This window comes from Zootoca vivipara, chromosome 5 (genome assembly GCF_965207765.1).
Source record: "Zootoca vivipara chromosome 5, rZooViv2.hap1.1, whole genome shotgun sequence".
In the NCBI taxonomy this organism is placed as follows: domain Eukaryota; kingdom Metazoa; phylum Chordata; class Lepidosauria; order Squamata; family Lacertidae; genus Zootoca; species Zootoca vivipara.
The window spans coordinates 48704828-48718668 of NC_142588.1; the positions used below are offsets into that span (position 1 = coordinate 48704828).

At 41.3% G+C, this 13841-nt stretch overlaps 1 protein-coding gene and 1 pseudogene across 5 annotated transcripts in view; both read right to left on the reverse strand.

Annotated features, from left to right (window-relative positions):
- The window catches only part of VTI1A (vesicle transport through interaction with t-SNAREs 1A), a 223865-nt gene that overhangs the window by 125321 nt on the left and 84703 nt on the right, over positions 1-13841 (reverse strand). The window lies entirely within an intron of this gene.
- Positions 9888-11076, reverse strand: LOC148685667 (uncharacterized; annotated as a pseudogene).

The following is a 13841-nucleotide window of genomic DNA, read 5'->3' on the forward strand; positions in this document are numbered from 1 at the left end:
AGGCCAAAATTTGGTGCCTCTCTGCCTCTTGCCTTCCGTTCCGCTCAATCCACTATATCACAATTGTGACGCCCTGGGGTGCCCCCTAAGCTCAGCACCTAGTGCAGCACAACCAGTTGTGCTGCCTTAAATCTGCATCTATGCCTAAACAGAAATGATTTAAGCAGGCACCAAAAATAATACAACTACTGTAAGGTCTAAGGTCAATAGGCAGGGAACTCTAAACTGTAGGTGCTACTGAACTATATCACTGGATATAAAAGCCGTGCTGGCTATAAAAGCCGTAACATGTGGTTGAGTGGATATATATGCGGCAAGGCAACCCCACAAGTAAACTAGATCTGAGCTCTTAAGTGTAGCATTGTGGATAGGACAGTGCCTTGTTGCATCCATCATGTAACTGCCAGGGGACAGAAAACACATTCTCCCAGTGCTATTCTCTGATCTCAGCCCCAAAGGTAGGACCAGAAAGAGCCACTTTAACACAGTGCTTCCAAATCCCTTTCCATGAAGCCATGCAACTGCTGATTAGAATACCATAGTCAATGGGGCAGAAAACTGCAGAGAGACAAGGAAGCAGGAGCAAGGCTTCACTCCCTTGTTACACTCTCTATAAACATCTCCCATCAGGGCAACATAATCCTATGGCCAGGTGTGAACTCGGACTGGAATGGAACTAAATAATCTTTGTCATCCAAGAATGTACAATTTGCTCACTACTTTCCTTGCATTGTAACATGGCATTGGAAGGGACTGGCACATGGAAGCTTGAATCTTCTTTTATAAGGTTGAGATTTGCACTGAAAAAGTGTTATCAGAACAGGACCTTATTTACATTGCCTTAAATCTGTTTAGCTCAGAGTGTCTCCTCACACAGGGTTTACTGTAATAATACTAGAATCTGTAAGGTCACTGCTATGTTTTAAGGTTCAGGACAGTTTTCTCTCTCATGACCCATTGTAAAGTTGTTGTGGTTGTTAATTTTTTTTTAGTAGGCAAATGTTATTGACATCAATAGGATTTGTATGTGCAGGACCAGTCATTTTAAGCGCCGGATATTATACTTCATGGTTTCTAATATCGCTATTTCCATGCTAGCTGGCAGAACCAGTCAGTAAATTGCTGTCAGGATTCCAAGACATTTACATACCTTAAGCATGAGCAACCAATTGGAACCTTTAATCTTTAACAAGTTACTGCTCAGTGACATAATAATGAATAAAATGAAGAGTAATGATGTTGGCCACAAAGCTTAGCAAATAAACATTTTACACAAATCTAACAATTCCTGACTAGCTCAGCACACAGAATTCATTTTCACGGGCCATTGGTGACTCTACTCGACTTGTGGTAAACCACTCTGACATTCTTCTACCATTGTTTTCTGTTCAGGGCAAGCACCTGTCATTGTTTCCGAGCTGAGGCCCATGCGTTACAAATAGCTAGGGTAAAGACAGCCTTCCCTTTCAGTATTCTTAAAAGAGAGGTTTTGAGAAAGATTCTTGGTATTCATGTCAAGGAAGTTTTAGAAAACCATCCCCAGAACTATTGACAGAAACTTTCATTTCTTTTAAATCTGATTGTATAGTTTGGCTTATCAGCACTGACAGGACAAGGTCCTAGACCACATTCTGTTGTTATTCCTGCTTTCACCAAGAACATACAATTAAGTCACCTAAAATAAAATTCTGTCAATGTCAAAAAAAAAAAACCCAACCCTAGCAGATCACTAACAACAATGGCAAAGAAGATTCACCACTCACAGAATGTTCTGGCAGTGGTAGTGCAAGAATATGTCTAACCTAGCAACCTAGTCTAACTCTTGGTGATAATAAAGATTGGCATGTCCATATCTTCTCTTGTTTTGTAAAAAACAAAGTATGCTTTAAAAAGTATCAAATTCTGTTTTAGGGAAGCTACTGAAATAATAGGTGTAAAGAGCACAAGATAATGCATGCTTCCCTTCACCTGATACAAAGAAGTCACAACAACAAAAAAAGTGATTAGGAAATAAAATAAGAGAAATAAAATAAGTGATTAGGTTGTTTATCAATTTGCTGACTAAGGCTACCATGTTCATTATGCTTCAGCATAATGGTAAACACAGCAAAACCTTCAGAGACAGAAAAGTTACTATAAAATTCATACTGCCCACTCCCTGGCATTCTGGTTCCCTTAACAAATTATTGTATGCCGCATCATTATCTCCTTCACATCATTTTCGGATTTCTGATCTAGCAGCCCCTGATCACTCATCCTACTTAGTTCTGTGGCTTCCACTTGTAATTAAATGCATTTTAATTCTCCTTCCTTGGATATGCTAAGCAGCTCACTCTTTTGGATTCCCCCCCCCCACCTGCCCTTATTAGAAATTAGCTCTGGGACCCAGATTCTGCTTGTCAAAGGAACTAGCCATCTGGGGTAGAATATAACTGTCACCCACATTTCTTCAAAAAACAAACAAACCCCAAACCCCTTGTTTTTCCAGTAAAAGAGGAATTTGGCAACTACATTTTAAAAAAAATCATATGCCCTTCCAGCCCTGTTCTGTTAAGACCAGTATTTTCACTTGTTTAAACTGTTCAGTAATTCAGACTGATTTACTCTCCAATGCTTCTGGTTCCTATATTCCTAAAGTAGGTAAATATCAATTAGGTGCTCTTAGGGTCAGAAATTTCTTTTTGATGCTTAGTTAGAATCTCCTTTCTTGTAACTTGAAATGATTGGTTCAGGTCCTAGCCTCCAGAGCAGGAGAAAACAAGCTCGCTCCATCTTCCAATGTGACAGCCCTCTAGATATCTGAAGATGGTTATCATATCTCCTCTCAGGGGTCAGCAAACTTTTTTAGCAGGGGGCCGGTCCACTGTCCCTCAGACCTGGGGGGAGGGGCTGGACTATATATTTTCGGGCGGGGGGAAAAAACAAATTCCTATGCCCCACAAATAACCCAGAGATGCATTTTAAATAAAAGGACACATTCTACTCATGTAAAAACATGCTGATTCCTGGATCGTCCGCGGGCCAGATTTAGAAGGCAATGGGCCTTAGTTTGCCTACCCATGCTACAGACCCTTCTGGTGTTAAGTGTGGTGGGTGGGGCTCTCTCTGCCATCAGAAGCTCAGGGGTGATGCAGTAAGAGAGGGCATTCTCTGTGGCAGCCCCCAAGTTGTAAACTCCTTCTGCACAGAGGTGTGTCTGTCAACTTTGCTATACAGTTTCTGGTGAATGTTGACTTAGGGTGAAGCACAGGTAAATAGATCAAAATAATTAAGTAAGTATTAGATTGAGAAGGGTTTAGATGCACCTCTCCAGCTCATTCATGTTTTATTTTAAATTTAGGAAAATTCCTTCCAGCAGCACCTTAGAGACCAACTAAGTTTGTCATTGGTATGAGCATTTGTGTGCATGCACACTTCTTCAGATACAGTGTGCATGCACACGAAAGCTCATACCAATGACCAACTTAGTTGGTCTCTAAGGTGCTGCTGGATGGAATTTTTTTTAAAAAAATTGACTACGTCAGACCAACATGGCTACCTACCTGTAACTTTAAATTTAGGGTGGGGACTCCAGCCCTCCAGATGTTGCTGGAGAACAACTGTCATCATCCCTGACCATTAGCCATGCTGGCTAGTCTGAGGGGAGTTGGACTTCAACAATGGTGGGAGAGCTACAGGTTCCACATCCGCAATATACTGTATATCCACTCTCACAGACCATATTTGCTTTATAGGGCATCAACATCAACTTGATTCGGACCCACACATCTGCTGAAATCATACCAGGTTTGGCCACAAGGCTCTTTTTGAGTGTCTAAAAATGGATAATCTGGCTAAGTGATGTGAAATGTACCTGCTAGGTAAATTTCCATCAATGGTACCACCATGCAAGCCCCGGAGATGAAGAAATACAAAGAGTTACAGCAATATCTCTCATTAGCCTGTTTTGACACCTACTTGCTAAATAGGCTAAGCTCTGTTAGTGCAGGAGGATTTCCCTTAACTGCTTAGGTCTGTAAAATGGTTTAGTTGTACAAGTGTTAATGAAACCCTTAGAAACATTTAGGGATCAGGGTTTTTTTTTATTAAAAAATCTCATTACCATATCAAGGGGCTACTTGTTAATCACTGTCCAAATTTATTTGGATTTATTCTGTCACACTTATGCTTACAATTAAAATGCCACAAGGTCCCAGTCAGATTAAACAAGTGGTTCCCCCCCTCCTTCTCTCGTATGTGTGAGCTTTCAGGACTGGTAATGACAAATCACATGGAGGAAAAATATATCATAATTAATTAGGTAGAGCCCCAAAGATAACCTCTTCTGCAGTATCCATGGGCTATTTTAATGGATTTCAAAAAAATTAACTTTACAATATAAAAAGAATGAACATGGTAAAATAACAGTTCACAGTATTTTAAGCACAACAACAATCCATTTGCATTTATTACATTATTTCTTCTTTAAAGAGACTACACCAGTTATTTTGTTGACTTTTCAAGGAATTTTAGATGTATTTATGGATGTGTTGTTTATGTATTATATATTTATGCCTGCATATCCCACCTATTTTCCAAAGAAGAAGAAGAGTTTGCATTTGATATCCCGCTTTATCACTACCCGAAGGAGTCTCAAAGCGGCTAACAATCTCCTTTCCCCTCCTCCCCCACAACAGACACCCTGTGAGGTGAGTGGGGCTGAGAGACTTCAGAGAAGTGTGACTAGCCCAAGGTCACCCAGCAGCTGCATGTGGAGGAGCGGAGACGCGAACCCGGTTCCCCAGATTACAAGTCTACCGCTCTTAACCACTACACCACACTGGCTCTCCCACTACACCACACTACACCCACTACACTCAAGGTGGCTAGCAAGCCACAGCACCAAACTCATATACTGAATAAAAGCAAACCCCAAATTAAACCCATTCATAAAACAACGAAATAGCACACAAGCATATATACTGGTAGTATTTACATGTGGGCATACATTGTATTTACAGAATGGTGCTAATTCAGAGAAGGCTAGTGTAATTGCACAGTGTGGCAACTGAGTTAAGAACTGTACCCCTGCCATTAGGGCCTGCATTGTAATGACAAACTGAACAAACACTATGCACATACATTTAGCTGTACAATCCCCTCGCATATTTTGCTGTGCAAGTCTTGTGCTAGTGGTTGTGCATATTTTAAACTAGAATGCCAAATAGAACTCAATTTTCCCAGAGTGTTATTTGAAAAGAAAGGGGGGATGGGATAAGAAAGCACCCAAACAATGTTAACTCAAAGTTTGATCATTATAATGAAATACATGCTTGCCTAATATTTCAGTAGCAGGTATATTCCTTTTGTATCCTTGCTGGAATTGGATGCCTTTTAAAAGGTGGTACACTGCAGTTACTTTTAGGTAGGTCAAGGTCCCACAGCCTGGCAGGTTTAAACCCCAGAGGTTGGAGTGAAAGAAGGTAGGTCAAAGAAGATGGATGTTTTCTACAGAGCTTGCCATTCTAGATAAGCACTATGAGCCATTCTCATTACACAAACATGTCTTGGACTCATTTCCCAAACAATACAAGCATGCAATGACCCTTAATCGCTCCTTGAGCCTTGGTCTGCCGAGGTTTTAGGAAGCAGGTTTAGTTGAGCATCTAGATAGCTGCAATATTAAACAGTTCTCACAGGAAATAAGAAATTATTTTCATCCACTGAGCTCACTTGCCTGCGTGCAAAAATATTGTTTAATAAATACTATAAATCTATGCATGAATAGCACACCAACAGTAAGGTTTTGCTCTTCAATCACTGTACACATTAAATCTATAAGAAGGAAGAAAAACATGAATCATTATCCTTTTTGAAGCACACTCTGCTCCCATAAAAGCAAATCCTGTCTCATTTCCTAATAAATAAGCACATGCACAAACAGACACAATTATGGGTCAGAGAAAGCTAAGTAGAAGTTGGCTTCTTATAAATTTAGCTTTATTATAGTTGATTAGATAAGATGGTAAAAAGTTCAACACAGGACAAACAGAAAAACATTTGCTATGTCAGCCCAAATGGTTTCAAACGTACCATATTTTAAGGCTGGGCTGAAAAAATTCTCCCCTTTCACAGGGCCATTCATTTCCTACCAAAGTAACAGAACATTGGGGGGGGGGTTAATTTCAGGACAAGATTTTAGGAGACTTATCTGAAAATACAAGGCAGTAGAGACTAGCAATTTAGTCCACATTTATTTTTACAGTAAAAAAACACAAAAATAAAGCCCAAATGATCCTGCTGTTGCTTCAAGCAGCAGGAGGTTTGAAATGTGAAGCACAATGACAATCCTCATTGAAAAAGAGTTCTTTTATTTTCGACTAGAGCATCCCTGACTCTCCTCATTAACCACACTGGCATCCTTTTAGATTTGTTTGTGGCTTTCCTAATCTGCGACATATATACGGTAGTCAGCCTCTTATTGTGCTTTCACTTACACACACACACACACACACACACACACACACACATTTACCCTTTTCTAAACATGTAAAGACATTCATAGTTCAACTGAGAGATTGGGGGAGATTTCACAATTTTCACCTGTGAGTGTTCCTTCTGCTGGATCCTCCACTAATTGTCCTACCAGTAGTAGTGGGACAACTTTATGTCTCACTCAGTGGAAGCAGAGTTAGAAGCTGATATCAAGGAGTACGTTTGCCTTGATACATTGATGCATTTGATAAATGTGATCCTACACTCCATAAATGTTATATCGCAATTGCCCGGAAAGGAACAATTAAAAACTCAAGGGGGTCATACAGCTGTTCATAACATCAACATACAATCCAACATAGAAAGCAAGTCAGCCCCGACTCTTTTCAAATTCCAGTCCCAAAACTAACTGTCCTTTGTTCTTTTTCAAACACCGACAACTTTCTGAACCACCTCCAGCTTGTGTGTGGGAGTCTGCCCTCTTCCTCTTTCCTTTCAGAAGGGGCTCCAGCTATTAGTTTATGAAACAACACATTGCCATAGCTTACACCACAAAGCAGATACTTAATGGATTGGGCTAGAAATTCAATTAAAGGAAGTTTTAGCAGCCTCTCTCTCTCTCTTTTTGGCAGAATCATATCCTACAGCTATAAAATCACCAGAGGGGTGGAAACAAAATCAAATTGGAGGGGACCCCCAAAATTAATTGTGTTTAATCCCAAACTCATTATAGCACAAGTTACCAAATGAATGGCTTCATTTCAAAACTGCATCCTGTTCTCACAGTGGCCAACCAAATGCCTATGGGAAGCTGAGTACAATCGCACTCTCCCCTCTTGTGGTTTTCAGTGACTGGCATTCAGAAGCATCCCTGCCTCCAACCATGGAACCAGTGCATAGTCATAATGGCTAGCAGCCACTGATAGTTTTAAGAGGATTAGTTGAATTGACAGAGGAGAGGACTATCTAAACCAGGCACCCCCAAATTTCGGCCCTCCAGATGATTTGGACTACAATTCCCATCATCCCTGACCGTTGGTCCTGTTAGCTAGGGATCATGGGAGTTGTAGGCCAAAACATCTGGAGGGCCGCAGTTTGGGGATGCCTGATCTAAACTCTCCTGTGTGAGCAAGTTTCATAGCTGAATTAGGCTCTGTGCGAAGAAGCACTTCCTTTTTTACATGTCCTGAAACTTCCAGCATTCAGCTTCACTGAATATCAACAAGTTCTAGCGTTATGAGAGAGAAAACTTTTTTCTAGCCACTTTTTCCATTCCATTAATATTTTGGGACCCAGGTGGCGCTGTGGTTAAACCACTGAGCCTAGGGCTTGCTGATCAGAAGGTCGGCGGTTCGAATCCCTGTGACGGGGTGAGCTCCCGTTGCTTGGTCACAGCTCCTGCCAACCTAGCAGTTCGAAAGCACGTCAAAATGCAAGTAGATAAATAGGAACCGCTACAGCGGGAAGGTAAACGGCGTTTCCATGTGCTGCTCTGGTTTGCCAGAAGCGGCTTTGTCATGCTGGCCACATGACCTGGAAGCTATACGTCGGCTCCCTCGGCCAATAATGCGAGATGAGCGCACAACCCCAGAGTCGGACACGACTGGACCTAATGGTCAGGGGTCCTTTACCTTTTAATATTTTGTTATATAAACTTCTATCATGTCACATCTTACTCATTATTTCTCTAAACTAAAAAGTCCCAAAGCTCCATCTCCTCGATCATTTTGGTTGTCCTTTCCTGAACCTCTTCCAACACTACAGTATCCTTTTACAGGTGAGGTGACCAGAACTGTACTCAGAATTCCAAATATAATCACACAATAGATTTGTATAGTAACATCGTGATATTGGCAGTTTTATTTCCTATTATTTTCAATTCCTTTCCTAGCATGCCTTGCCCTTGTTCATAGCGACCACACAATGGGTCGACGTTTTCATCAAGTTATCTACTATGATCCCCAGGTCTTGTTTCCGGTTAGGTACCATGAGCATGCATGTGAAATAAAGGACCCCACCCCCAATATGCATCACTGCACATATGGTTACACTGAATTGCAAATAGGCTTTTTGAAAAAACAAGCAAATGGAAGAGTGGGGTGGCCAATCCATACATGAAGTGTGACCCGGCTATCTTGAACTATTTATATTTAAGAACAAACTTATTCTCAGTTTATCTCCCATAATATCCGAGTACATAGTGACATGGATTAGAACAGAGCCATGGGATTTCTCACCCACTATTTCTGCAGTTAGCTTGGAAAGTTTATTTTTGAAGGATTTCATCTGGGAACAAGCCAAACCAACTGATCGAACAAATAAACAACCACCACCCATTTAATTATTTTAAAATGCACTGATAGAGTGATAAAGCTTGTATTTCTACAAAAAAAGAAAAGAAAAGAAGACTGGTTACGCCAAAAAAATAAGGATCTAGCTGCTACTTGATTTGTGAGGAGAGTAAAAGAAGATAAACAACTCAAAGGGTTCTCAATAAAAAGGCAATTTAGGAGAAACACAGTGCTTCCTTGAATGCTTTTTTGGCTTGGAGCAACACGTTGCCACAAAAATCTGTTTTGCATCATCTAAATGCTTGAAACAAGAACACATAATTTAGAAAAAATAATGATGGCTGCCACTTAGCCGTAAAGGGCAGCCGTAGTGTTAGAAATAGCTTCCCAACGATATTTTTGTGCACGGCCTGGGTCTATTTCAGCAATAGAAGTAATTACTGTGGTTTCTGAGGGCAGCATTTAACTCTATTACCCTTCAAATACTGTATACAAACACTGAGTCTGACTCCAGTAAGGCCTGGTGTGGCCACAAGCAGGTCTGTAGCCACATCCTTGCTTTCAAGTCCTTAGGAAACCTTGGCAAAGAAAGCTGAACTCCAGCTAAGGTGTTGTCAACTTTGATCCAGTTCCTTGTCCATTTGAGGGGGGAAACAAACCCCTTTTATCTGCAGTATTCCAAATCACCACACGCCTTTCTAAGATAGATGTAATACAGTATAGTACTGCACCAATTATTTCTTTATTGTAATAGTTTTGACAACTTTTGCTTCTTTAACACCTGGGCTATTTAACAATAAGAGTTAGCATGAATAATGTGTTACGCTGTCAACAAGAACTTATAAAGATGGATTGTAAACTGAAGCAGAGAGGAAGCAAATATAGTGATTGATTTAACAGTAGAAGTAACAGGGGCAAACTATCAGCAAAGTGTGCTGCTGATACTGTTCTGGTCCTGATGAGCCTTTGGGAAAGATAAAAAGTTTAAATAAGTTTTTTAAGACTGGAAGAGAAAAGAGGTGTTTTATATGATAGACATCAAAGAGATGGAGATCAGATCAACAGAGGAGGGTCTGGAGATGAGCAAGCAATACATTGAGCATGGATGGAGATTACACACACACACACACACACCACCCTATACCTGAAGTTCTCAGGGCAGTTCACATAACGGATCACATACATAAAATCAAAATACAAACAACCACCAATAAAACCCCACTAAAAAGAGCCAGCATTTTTAAAAGGGTATAGGATGTAGATCAGGTCAGGCAAAGGCCTGGTTAAAAAGGAACGTTTTTGCCTGGAGCCTAAAAGTGTATAGTGAAGGTGCCAGGCGAACATCCCTGGGGAGAACATTCCACAGAAGGGGAGTCACTGCAGAGAAGGCCCGTTCTCGTGTTGCCATCCCCCAGACATCTTGAGAAGGCACATGAAGAAGGGCCTCAGAAGATGTTATCAGGGTAGGTTCATATGGGAAGAGGCAATCCTTGAGGTATTGTGGTCCTGAGCCATTTAAGGCTTTATAGGTCAAAACCAGCACTTTGAATTGGGCCCGGAAACTAATTGGTACCCAGTGCAGTTGGACCAGGATTGGTGTAATATGCTCAAGCCGTCTTGCTCCCGTGAGCAACCTGGCCACTGAATTCTGCAGCAGCTGAAGTTTCAGAACCGTCTGCAGAGACAGCCCTACATATAACGCATTGCAGTAATCTAACCTTGAGGTTATCAGAGCATAGACAACAGTAGTTAGGCTATCCCTGTCCATATAAGGGTGTAGCTGGGCCACCAACCGAAGCTGATGGAAGGCACTCCAGGCCACTTAGGCCACCTGGGCCTCAAGCGACAGCGAAGGATCCAGGAGTACTCCCAAACTATGAACCTACTCCTTCAGGGGCAGCGTAACCCCATCAAAAGCAGGCGACCTCCCAACCATCTGGTCTGAGGAACCACCCACTAACAGTGCTTCAGTCTTATCTGGATTGAGCTTCAGTTTGTAGGCTCTCATCCAGTCCATTACTGAGACAAGACACTGGTCCAGCATTTCCGCTGCCTCACCTGCAGATGTAAAGGAGAAATAAAGCTGAGTGCCATCAGCATACTGCTGACAACACACTCCAAACCTGCGGATAATCCCTACCCAGTGGTAGATCTTAAACAACATGGGGGGATAGAATCAAGCCCTGCGGATATATTGAGTTCTTTGATTACTACTTATACGTGGGAAGGTAACCTATACAGGAAAACTCTGATCCTAAACCTCCGCTACCTTGCAGCTGCACTCATTCGTGAGAAAGGCTTTGTGAGTAAACCCTGATAAAAAAATCCATACCTGCTGCCTTCCGGGATATCTTTGGGAGAATAAACTAATGAGTAAACGCTACACAAATCTGGAGTGGAGTCCCTAAGGCGGTTGTGTGGCACCTTGTATGTGTCCTTCTGGCAACTCCCGCAGCCAAGCTGGCACCAAATGCATTGTTCTGCTTTCCTTTGGATCACACCAGCGAGGCCAAGAAGGGCCTTTGTCATCTGGGCAGCCCAGGACTTCTATACACACTGCCCCAGGGAGGTCACTTCAGTGCTGTTAATGCAGCAAAAACAATGTGGGAGGCAGCAGTTACAAGCTACTAGTCTCTGCAGCCACAGCAAGCTGCTGTTTGACTTCACCCCCGGAGGTGCACTCCATTGTCGTTCGAGACAGACAGGTCCCAACAACAACTTATGAAACTGTCTTTCAAGTTCAAAAACTAAAGGACTCAAAGTATATTTTTAGAAGGCACTTAAGAAAGAAAATGCAAATGTTCAAGTTGCAGTTGTTATATCTGCATTTCAAGCACTATGGCATCTGGAACATTGCTACGTAGAAGCAAAAAAAAGAGTAGAAGCCTAAAACTAAAAGCTCCCTTTAGATGTAACCCTCTTTGCATTCCATGAACACATGAAAGGGCGACATTGACTGGTCCCACCTACAGTTAGCGGCATCACCAGATGCTGGGTGAAACAGCTAAAGAGGGAACCTGTCCTCCACATGATCGGGAACCTTGATTTGGAACCAAAACATGCAAATATTTCTCCTTCACATTTTCCACCCAACATGAGAAGGTCTGGGGATTCAGTTGGTGGGAAAGAAATGTATGGGTGGGGTGGCTAATGCACGCAGCCCCCACCACACATTCTTGAAATGCATGGAGAGTGAGAAAGGGGATAGTTATGTTCCACGCTACGTGGTACTAACCACAATAAAATTTTCTGACACTGAGTTTTTTTAACTTATTGCATTTCACTTTCCTGTTATATAAAGCCTATCTTTTTCACTTAATACCACGTCTACCTCCCCCTACAAGTTTTGTTCTCTTTTCAGCTAGTTTTGCTTTTCCTCCCTTTTCTTTTTGTACAAATTACCATCTTGCCAAGCCCATACCTAATCGCCACTAAGCTACACCTACCGTCTATGTTTCGTACATTTCCTAAGGGTACCCTGCAATAAAGGAACTCTCAATTATCCTTTATTTCCCCCCCAGCAAGTTAAACAAATGTCAGCAAGGCTCATCAGCAAAAGATGTCTGTCACTTTAAGAAGTGAAACAGGAAAACCTGTACTTTTTTGCACATTTTTGTTCATTCTTTTCAACTCATTCTAAGTTGCCCCCTGGGAGTTTAGGCCTCCACCAACAGTCTCTTTCAGTACACAACTAGCTCTCTCTATTAAGCTTACCCACCCCTGCTCTGCCATAACACTAGTTTCTTTGTACTTGCCTGGTGAACTGACCAGCTATGCAGTACAATGGCTACAATTACTAAATTACACCGCCTGTCACTGCCTTTTGTATCACACCTCTAACAGGTGCTATTACCATGATAGGCAAATTGTAATCATCCATTCACAGCATCTGCAGCCTTAATAATGTTTTTTTAAAAAAAAAATAATTTATTTTTTTTACATAATCTATGTGTGAATACTGTGAGGCGTTGAATGGTTAGTAAATACATGGGTATGAAGGCTGAACTGCATGGAATGCAGTATGAACAAAAGCATTTAGGACAACAAAAGTGAATAGTACCACATTCCCAATACAGTGAACACATGCAAACACATTAAATAATAATATGAGAATGCTTAAAGAAAATACATATGGGTGTATCACCTGAGAAATCCGAACTATTCACAAGAGGAAGCTACTCACATAACTTTGCCTAGTTTTCCTCCTTCGTTATGAAGGATTGGATACTGTGAAGAAAATAACTCGAACAGTTGTAAAAGAAATGCTTGCCAATCTTTCCCAAGACTACAGCTACATTTACAGATTATTGCTGTTGTTGACCTCTGCAGGATCCTCCATTACAGCTGCTCGTGTCCAAGTTCTTAGAATTATAGAATTGTAGAGTTGGAAGGGACCCTGCAGATCATCTAGTCCAACCCCCTGTAATGAAGGAATATGCAGGTGTCTCATACCAGCTATGCACCAAGGTTGCAACCTTGGCATTATCACCACCATGATCAAAACTGAGCTATCCAGGTTTAATGAAGGCAAGTCAAAATCAGGTATGTTGGTAGCTTTTGGCTGAACTTTTGGCCTTTCCCTCAATGCTGGCTTCTTTGGGAGTGGGGAGGGAATACTCTTAAAAAACCCAGTGCTAAAAAACAAAACTCACATGTAGTCATATGTACTTGTAATATATATACAGTATGCACAGTGTACTTGTTGTTTTTCTTCCAATCCTTGCAATCATCCTGAAAGATGAATAGTTCTGGATTAGATTACGCTCCCTTGAGGGAACAGGTACATAGCCTGAGGGCTCTCCTGGATCCAGCTTTGTCACTAGAGGCCCACGTGACCCCAGTATTTAAAATCAAGAATAAGCAATAAAAAGCAACAAAACTTTTATTCAAACAGATGCAGCATAAGCAGTTTACAAATCAGACTGAAACCAACCTAAGCCACAACAGTCAAAGGTGAGGTTAAAATTAAATTAAGAAGTTTAAGTGAATCAAAAGCTTTTCATTTGGTGCCAAAAAGTAAAAGAGAACGCACCATGTGAACCTTTCTGGAGAGGCTATTTCAAAGGATGCCACCAC